Here is a 10,671-nt window from a genome sequence, read left to right as displayed (position 1 = left end):
CTCTCGGTGACCCCTGCGATGGGTTAGGTGGCCTCAATTCCACATAATCGGTACGTTGGTCATTCCATTGACCTTGGCCATTGTAGGTCCTGCTGTTGCTTTGCTGTTGGTCTCTAGAATCCTGTTGATCCTGGTTCGAGTTCTGTTGCTCTCTCCAGTTTCCGTTTCATTGGTAGATGTTATTGTTATGATTATAATTTCCTCGTCTACTTCTTTTTCCCATGGTGGCTGGTGATTCCCATTCAAGTTTGAATTTTGGTTTCGATTCTATCGATGCTTTCTCCCCATTTCGTCCATCGCCATTCCTCTCTGCCGAATCTGGCCAGTTACGGTCATTATTTCATTCTCTTTCCTGTAAGTTGTGATTATCATTCACGTATTCGAGTTATCACAGTGCACTCTTGAAAGCTTCGATTGAATCGCTGCATCTGCCGGTGAGCAGTTGTTAGTAACGCAAATGTAACTTAACTTTCTGATTTCATCATTGCAATTCGTGCACACGTTGTTTTTATCGGTGTAATTTTCATTTTTTTTTTTCACATGAACACTATGTATATCAACACTAGCCGCCATCTTGCCAATCTTCTTTGATCATTGATGAGAACAGTTCAAGTCACATATAAGCGAGTTAGCAATGCTGAGCTCTGTGTTATTAGTTAAAACTTAATGTTTCATTCACACTATCCCAGAAAATAATTAATAAGATTTCTCATATGCCAGACTGAACCAACTCCATTAGCGCATCTGTCTAAATACACTAGGTTTCACTGGACATCACATAATGCCCTCTATTGAGCATAGTTCGTATATTAGTGCTTAGTTGTATACTTCAGACATAGATGGCAGCACCTCAATGCTTCGAGTGTTTGGTTCATTCTGGCATGTGACAATATGCAAGAATTACGAGTATAGGTTAGAATCACTATTTCATTATTTAGTAGCAAAATTTCAAGAAATTCTATGAATTTACTTAGCATTACTACTTGAAATATCTGATGAGAGCAAATAATCATCACTTGAACCACTTTCTACATCCAGTTCACTGTTATTGAGCACATCAGACACAAAGTCAACATGTTGGGCCTCCATTTTGACAACTGACTTAGTTCACTCTGCTAAATGAAGTGTTTGTCAATTGTTCAGGCACAAGTAGTGCCAACATAGTATATCATGGGCTGCAATGCCTGGACCATTATGATACTCTTTCACATGAAAGATAGAGTAACGCTTATATCAAATACATTAAGAAACAACATTTTGCCAAATTTGTAGTTAGTTCACTCTGGCATAAGGCCGTCCAATTAAGGAAAAGCAAAAGTTTTGATGATCAAAAAGTTGCTTGTTTCTAGGTTGGTATACCTTTTTTAAAGCCTTCATTCTCCTTTTTTCAACAAACATTTTAGTTTTCCCAAATAGATTTGTATTTCAGAAGCTACTCATATTCAAATAATTTGTGCTTAGAATATTCAAATGTTAAAATTTAAATAATTTCCAAAAGTCAGTCCCATATGTTTGTAGCCCTGATTTTCCTGTTTCCAAGTATGCAGTTTCTCATTAAAATAATTTGTTACTTTTTTGTTGTTTCAATCAAAAAGTTTCATTTTCTCAAGAATTTCTAGTGAATTTTGGGAATCCCCTTCGACAATGGACTGCTCTCCTATAAAATAGTACTAATAATTTCGAAATTTTCTAATTATACTCCTAGTAGTTAAACGATATTACATCACTACCTATTGTGCCTCTGGTCCTTTTAATTTTTCTGATTTTTATATTGATATCTAAAATGTAATAACTTTGTATTTCAACAAATGGCAATTTTCCATACTATGCATGCCTGTAAACAGACATCATGCACAAGGTCTTAGTCAGTCTTCAGTGAGCGTCCAAAACGTAAAGTGAACAATTCCATGCTTGGTCACTGAAATGATAAATATTATGTCAGTCCGAGTTATGTAGTCCTGACGTAAATATAATTTATAGCTCAGTCAGTAAGTGTTGAACTGTTAAAACATGAAGCCATTGTATCTCTCTACATCTAAATCTACGTCTATACTCTGCAAAATGTATGGCAGGAGGCGTGCACCATTTTACTGTTTGTTAGGGCTGTTTCCTGTTCCATTTTGTATGGGGCACAGAATGAACAATTGCTTAAATGTCTATATGTGTGCTGTAATTATCTAACTTTGTCTTCAAACTCTTTGTGGGAGTGATACATAGGAGGTTGTAAGATATTCCTAGATCCATCACTTAACATTGCTTCTAGAAGCTTTCTAATCAGGTTTTCACAGCATAGCTTGCATCTATCTTGAAGTGCCTGTCAGTGAAGCTCTTTCCGCATCTTCATGACACTCACCGATTAATTGCAGCAGTGTTGTGTACTTTCTTTAATAAATGTTTGATTAATATTCATTAGTAGCATGAAGTTAATCAAAGAAGACATGTTATGAGACCTTCAAGGCACTATTCCAAGTCCGTAAAGTTACATCTGATCCCCGGATTGAGATAGTTTTGTGATAGAGGCACTAAAAAAACTCATGAAGAGAGTGGCAGTAACCTATGTACAATCAGTGAAAAAAGTATTAAAAATTGTGGCAGCAGACATATTGATTGATTCACAGCACAAGAGATGGAAATACTTCAATGGCTTGTGCATTGTTTAGTAAAGAGCCAGAACAGTTGATATTTGGAGACAGAGTGGCCCAGAAATGAGAAGAACTGTCATCATGTGTCAAACCAGCTAATCAGAAAGCAGATGGTGTCAAGTGGTCAGGTACCACAGTGAAGGATTTCAGCCAATGGAAAAGCAAGAATATTATCATCATATTTGAAGGGCAGCAACCATTGGGAAACTTGTGAGATGTAAACATGCCTATATGAACTGTGAGGTGAAGCAGAAGTGAATGCAGCTAGAATTAAGCTAAAATATTTATTTTTCTAATGCTGAATAACTATCGCCTAAATAAGTGACAGATAATTTGAAGATGGTGTGTTCGGCAGTAGGAATTAAGGATTGGAAATCAGTGTTAAAAATATCTGGTAGTTAAAAGTTAACTATGTAACCAACTGACATAAATTTTGATATAGACAGAGCTGTAGGACTGGAATGAATGATGGTCAGTCATTGATGAATTGTTGAAGGCATCATCTACGGAACACTTTGAGGTTAGGAGTGAAGAAAGTAATGTAGAGGTAATGGATTAAAGTAAAGTCAAACAGGATAGTGAATGTTAAGAGAAGAAAGAAGTATTGGATGCTAACTGCACTTAGTTATTATTAAAAATCGGATGAAATGATCACACATTTTAGGAAAGAACTGAAGAAATCTTATAGTAAACTGTCAGAATATTAGGAATCTACATTCAGAATTAGTAACCTCAGCACCGATATTTTGTCCAATGAAAACAAAACTGAAAGCAATTGTAATGAGCAGGAAGAAATTTTTGATTCTTGTGAGGCTAAGTTAAGGTGGCGTCGAAGGTGAAAGTTCGAAATGTGTCTTTCCACAAAAACATAAATTTTGCGTCAAAAAAGAAATCGTGTGAAAACTGCAAGTGCGAAATTACGAACCTTAATGAACGAATTAGTAGCCTACAGTTCGTAATCAATGCCCTGAAAATGGATATTACTAAAATTCAAGAAAGAAAAACCCGAAGTGAACACGCCACGTTTTCTGCAAGATAGTTCGACAGTTTCCGAAAAGTGGACAAAGGTGAAGTGCAGCGGCCGCAAACAAAAAGTACAAGATCAAGAGAATTGTGAAATAAATGTAAGATTCGTGCACGACAACTTATTTCAAGTACTTTCCACAACAGATTGTGGAAGTACAGTGTTTAGTGATAGTGCTCATGAACCATATGAAAAGCAAAAGGATCTTGTAAATAAGCCAGAACAAAAGAATTCGTTGACGCAGAAAAATAAGAAATCCGACATAAATTTAGTAAACATACATTTGCCGACTTTATGTAGTTCCGATGGATTATCGGCTTCTGTGAAAAAGAAAGAGGAAATAAACAGCACAGTTAGGCCTACATTTTGTAACCCCAAAACAATTACAAAAATCGAAATATATTCAGACAGCCAAGGGCGAAACATAGCTACTGACTTTCGTAATAAAAGCAATGTGAACTTAACTTCCATGGTGAAACCAGGTGCGAAATAATGCACAGCAACTGCAATAAGCCACGAAAAAATTCCCACATTAAGCAACTAAGACTTTGCCGTTTTCCTGGCGGGAACAAAAGACGTCGCAAGAAATGAAAAACAAGATCTGTTGCTTTCACTAAAAAGGCGACTGTATGAACTAAGATGTACTAACGTCATTGTATTTTCAGTACCACATCGCCATAACGTAGCGGAATGGTCCTGCGTTAACAAAGAAGTGGAAAGTGCAAATAGTGAGATCAAACAGATATGCAGACGATTCGAAAATGTGACTTTCATTGATATAAGCAAACTAGGAAGGAGATTCCATACTAGATATGATTTCCACTTAAATAGATTAGGAAAAAAATTTCGTAATCGCAAAAATAATAGAAATAGTAAATGCCAAAATGAAAGTAAGCTGTGACACATCAAACGTAATTCCCCTCAATGACAAGACCAACGCCGGCCGCGGTGGTCTAGCGGTTCTAGGCGCTCCGTCCGGAACCGCGCGACTGCTACGGTCGCAGGTTCGAATCCTGCCTCGGGCATGGATGTGTGTGATGTCCTTAGATTAGTTAGGTTTAAGTAGTTCTAAGTTCTAGGGGACTGATGGCCATAGATGTTAAGTCCCATAGTGCTCAGAGCCATTTGAACCATTGAACAAGACCAACAAACTACTTGGTGAATCTGAAAATGAAGCATCACCACTACAAGACAAGTGTGAGGTTCTGACATCGCAAGAAAACACCCCAAATGCTAGTAGTTCACAAGGAAGCATATCAATAACAACAGAACCAAAACCTGAAGTATCAGAAACAGCTACACCATCATCATCATCAACAGCAACAACAACCACAACAACAGAAATGACAGCATCATTGACACCGGGAGCTACACTAGCAGCAGCAGCAGTAGCAGCAAGCAACTGACCATATCCCAGTGAACGACCTACAAGGAACAGAAAACCTGTCCTTATGGAGGATTTTTGGTACCTCGCCAGGGCAAGGAACGGATTATGACACCACAAAATGTAAATACAAATGTAACCAGTTCTCATCCTCATCGCCTGCAGATTCTAAGCTTAAACATTCAGTGTCTTAGGAATAAATCATTAGAACTTGAGGTAGTTATGAACAGTGCGAATATTGACTGTATGTGCATTATGAAGCATTGGTGCAGACGTTTTGAACTAAGTAGCGCTAATATACATCCGTTTAAGTTGGCAAGCAAATATTGTAGAAAAAAATTCCAAAAATGGAGGTGTATGTATATTTACCAAACCAAGAATCAGCTATAAAAGAAGGTGTGAGGCTGAATCATTGAGTGTGGAAAATCATTTTGAAGCTGCAGCTGTGCAGTTGAATGAAATACAGGGAAAAGTCATGTTGTTGTTGTTGTTGTTGTTGTCTTCAGTCCTGAGACTGGTTTGATACAGCTCTCCATGCTACTTTATCCTGTGCAAGCTTCTTCATCTCCCAGTACCTACTGCAACATACATCCTTCTGAATCTGCTTAGTGTATTCGTCTCTTGGTCTCCCTCTGCAACTTTTACCCTCCACGCTGCCCTCCAAAGCTAAATTTGTGATCCCTTGATGCCTCAGAACATGTCCTACCAACTGATCCCTTCTTCTAGTCAAGTTGTGACACAAATTCCTCTTCTCCCCAATCCTATTCAATACCTCCTCATTAGTTATGTGATCTACCCATCTAATCTTCGGCATTCTTCTGTAGCACCATATTAAGTTAGCTTCTATTCTCTTCTTGTCCAAACAATTTATCGTCCATGTTTCACTTCCATACAAGGCTACACTCCATACAAATACTTTCAGAAACGACTTCCTCACCCTTAAATCTATACCCGATGTTAACAAATTTCTCTTCTTCAGAAACGCTTTCATTGCCATTGCCAGTCTACATTTTATATCCTCTCTACTTCAACCATCATCAGTTATTTTGCTCCCCAAATAGCAAAACTCTTTTACTACTTTAAGTGTCTCATTTCCTAACCTAATTCCCTAAGCATCACCCGACTTAAATTTACTACATTCCATTATCCTCATTTTGCTTTTGTTGATGTTCATATCCTCCTTTCAAGACACTGTCCATTCCGTTCAACCGCTCTTCCAAGTCCTTTGCTGTCTCTGACATAATTACAATGTCATCGGCGAACCTCAGAGTTCTTATTTCTTCTCCATGGATTTTAATACCAATTCCGAATTTCTCTATTGTTACCTTTACTGCTTGCTCAATATACAGACTGAATAACATTGGGGAGAGACTACAACACTGTCTCACACGCTTCCCAACCACTGTTTCTCTTTCATGCCCCACTACTCTTATAACTGCCATCTAGTTTCTGTACAAATTGTAGATAGCCTTTCGCTCCCTGTATTTTACCCCTGCCACCTTTAGAATTTGAAAGAGAGTATTCCAGTCAACATTGTCAAAAGCTTTCTCTAAATCTACAAATGCTAGAAATGTAGGTTTGCCTTTTTTTAATCTATTTTCTAAGATAAGTCGTAGGGTCAGTATTGCCTCACGTGTTCCAACATTTCTGCGGAATCCCAACTGATCTTTGCCGAGGTCGGCTTCTACTAGTTTTTCCATTCGTCTGTAAATAATTCGCGTTAGTATTTTGCAGCTGTGACTTATTAAACTGATAGTTCGGTAATTTTAACATCTGTCAACACCTGCTTTCTTTAGGATTGGAATTATTATATTCTTCTCGAAGCCTGAGGGTATTTCGCCTGTCTCATACATATTGCTCACCAGATGGTAGAGTTTTGTCAGGACTGGCACTCCCAAGGCCGTCAGTAGTTCTAATAAAATGTTGTCTACTCCTGGGTCCTTGTTTCGACTCAGGTCTTTCAGTGCTCTGTCAAACTCTTCACGCAGTATCGTATCTCCCATTTCATCTTCATCTACATCCTCTTCCATTTCCATAATATTGTCCTTGAGTACATCGCCCTTGTATAGACCCTCTATATACTCCTTTCACCTTTCTGCTTTCCCTTCTTTGCTTAGAACTCGGTTTCCATCTGAGCTCTTGATATTCGTACAAGTGGTTCTCCTTTTTCCAAAGGTCTCTTTAAATTTTCCTGTAGGCAGTATCTATCTTACACCTAGTGAGATAAGCCTCTACATCCTTACATTTGTCCTCTAGCCATCCCTGCTTAGCCATTTTGTTGATCTCATTTTTGAGACGTTTGTATTCCATTTTGCCTGCCTTACTAAATTTTTATATTTTCTCCATTCATCAATTAAATTCAATATATCTTCTGTTACCCAAGGATTTCTACTAGCCCTCGTCTTTTTACCTACTTGATCCTCTGCTGCCTTCACTGCTTCATCCCTCAGAGCTACCCATTCTTCTTCTACTGTTTTTTGTTTCCCCCATTTGTGACGATTGTTCCCTTATCCTCTCCCTGAAACTCTGTACAACCTCTGGTTTAATCAGTCTGTCCAGGTCCCATCTCCTTAAATTCTCACCTTTCTGCAGTTTCTTCAGTTTTAATCTACAGTTCATAGCCAATAGATTGAGGTCAGAGTCCACATCTGCCCCTGGAAATGTCTTACAATTTAATACCTGGTTCCTAAATCTCTGTCTTACCATTATATAATCTAACTGATACCTTATAGTATTTCCAGGATTCTCCCATGAGTACAACCTTCTTTTATGATTCTTGAACCAAGTGTTAGCTGTGATTAAGTTATGCTCTGTGCAAAATTCTACCAGACGGCTTCATCTTTCATTTCTCTCCCCCAATCCATATTCACCCACTATGTTTCCTTCTCTCCCTTTTCCTACTCTCGAATTCCAGTCACCCATGACTATTAAATTTTCGTCTCCCTTCACTACCTGAATAATTTCTTTTATCTCATCATACATTTCATCAATTTATTCATAATCTGCAGAGCTAGTTGGCATCTAAACTTGTACTATTGTAGTAGGCATGGGCTTTGTATCAGTCTTGGCCACAATAATGCGTTCACTATGCTGTTTGTAGTAGCTCACCCGCGCTCCTATTTCTTTATTCATTATTAAACCTACTCCTGCATTACCTCTATTTGATTTTGTATTTATAACCCTGTATTCACCTGACCAAAAGTCTTGTTCCTCCTGCCACCGAACTTCACTAATTCCCACTATATATAACTTCAACCTACCCATTTCCCTTTTTAAATTTTCTAACCTACCTGCCCAATTAAGGGATCTGACATTCCACGCTCCGATCCGTAGAACACCAGTTTTCTTTCTCCTGATAACGACGTCCTCTTGAGTAGTCCCCGCCCGGAGATCCGAATGGGGGACTATTTTACCTCCGGAATATTTTACCCAAGAGGACGCCATCATCATTTAACAATACAGTAAAGCTGCATGCCCTCGGGAAAAATTACGGCTGTAGTTTCCCCTTGCTTTCAGCCGTTCGCAGTACCAGCACAGCAAGGCCGTTTTGGTTAGTGTTGCAAGGCCAGATTAGTCAATCATCCAGACTGTTGCCCCTGCAACTACTGAAAACCCTGCTGCCCCTCTTCAGCAACCACACGTTTTTCTGGCCTCTCAACAGATACTCCTCCATTGTGGTTGCACCTACGGTACGGCCATCTGCATCGCTGAGGCACGCAAGCCTCCCCACCAACGGCAAGATCCATGGTTCATGGGGGTAGTTGAAAAGTCATAGTCACAGCAATATACAGACCACCTACTGGTGATGCAGACATATTCTTTAACCAGTTAGGAATATTGCTTAACACACTGATCACCGACAGAGCCACTGTAGTTGTGTGTGGGGACTTCAGTATTAATCTTATGAGTGAAAGTAGACTAAAAGACCGGTACCTAAATCTCTTATGTAGTTTCAACCTGCTTCCACACATACGCACACCCACAAGAATAACAAATAATACAGTCAGTCTTATTGATAATATATTTTCAAATGTAGGACACACAGAAGTTGAAGTAACAAATACTGATTTGGGATTATCAGAGCACAATGCTCTTGTCCTCAAAATACCTTCAAGGCCACTGAAAGAGAAAAAAAAAAACACTTCATGTATAAAAGAAATTTTTCTACAGAAAACTGTTTAGAGTTCATAAATATGCTAACTAATGAGGCTTGGGCAGAAGTACTATCCCTAACAAATACAAATGATGCATATAACGCATTTTCTTCCATTTTCATGGGATGTTTTGAAATGTGTTTTCCAAAAAAGCTGTCAAAAATCAGGTCATATGGCAATACAAAGCCAAGTTCTTGGATCACAGCTGGCATCAAAACTTCCTGTGGAACTCTAAAGAGACTAATTTCTAAAATGAAAATATCCACAGACCCACAATTCATAGAATATGCCAGGAATTACAAGAGGGTATATAGAAAAGTAATTGCTAAAGCAAAATTCATGAGTAATGAATGTTTTATAAGACAGTCTGAATACAAATCAGAAGTCATATGGGGTATTGTGAAGACTGAAACGGGGAAGAGTTGTGAAAACCAGGACATTAGCCTCAAAAATTTAAAAAAATGTCAATATTAATAATCAAGGCCACTGAAAGAGAAAAAAAAACACTTCATGTATAAAAGAAATTTTTCTACAGAGAACTGTTTAGAGTTCATAAATATGCTAACTAATGAGGCTTGGGCAGAAGTACTATCCCTAACAAATACAAATGATGCATATAACACATTTTCTTCCATTTTCATGGGATGTTTTGAAATGTGTTTTCCAAAAAAGCTGTCAAAAATCAGGTCATATGGCAATACAAAGCCAAGTTCTTGGATCACAGCTGGCATCAAAACTTCCTGTGGAACTCTAAAGAGACTAATTTCTAAAATGAAAATATCCACAGACCCACAATTCATAGAATATGCCAGGAATTACAAGAGGGTATATAGAAAAGTAATTGCTAAAGCAAAATTCATGAGTAATGAATGTTTTATAAGACAGTCTGAATACAAATCAGAAGTCATATGGGGTATTGTGAAGACTGAAACGGGGAAGAGTTGTGAAAACCAGGACATTAGCCTCAAAAATTTAAAAAAATGTCAATATTAATAATCAAGATTTGCCAAATTATATTAACAATTATTTCATAAATGCAACAACTTCATTAAGCTTAAAATTTACAAACGAAGGAGAACCTGAGTACCCAAAAACAGCTTGTAGGATGAGGGTAGAGCCAACAAATGAGGGTGAAGTGTTGAAAGTGATACAAAGCTTGAAACCCAAAATGTCGGCTGGCATAGGTGAGGTGCCTGTGTCAATCATAACAAGGACAGCACCACAAACCGCAAAGCCCTTTGCACACATAGCCAATTTATCATTCAGTGAAGGAGCTTTTCCAGAAAGGCTGAAAATTTCAAAAGTGAAGACATTGTTTAAAAACGGCGACAAGTATAAGGTAGAAAACTATCGCCCAATATCTCTCCTCCCAGCATTTTCCAAAATATTAGGAAAACTGATGAAGCACCGAATCAACAAATATCTAAATGACCATAATTTACTTAACAGAAATCAGCATGGCTTCCA

Source organism: Schistocerca gregaria, chromosome 8 (assembly GCF_023897955.1).
Source record: "Schistocerca gregaria isolate iqSchGreg1 chromosome 8, iqSchGreg1.2, whole genome shotgun sequence".
In the NCBI taxonomy this organism is placed as follows: domain Eukaryota; kingdom Metazoa; phylum Arthropoda; class Insecta; order Orthoptera; family Acrididae; genus Schistocerca; species Schistocerca gregaria.
Note: the sequence above shows the minus strand (reverse complement) of the source record.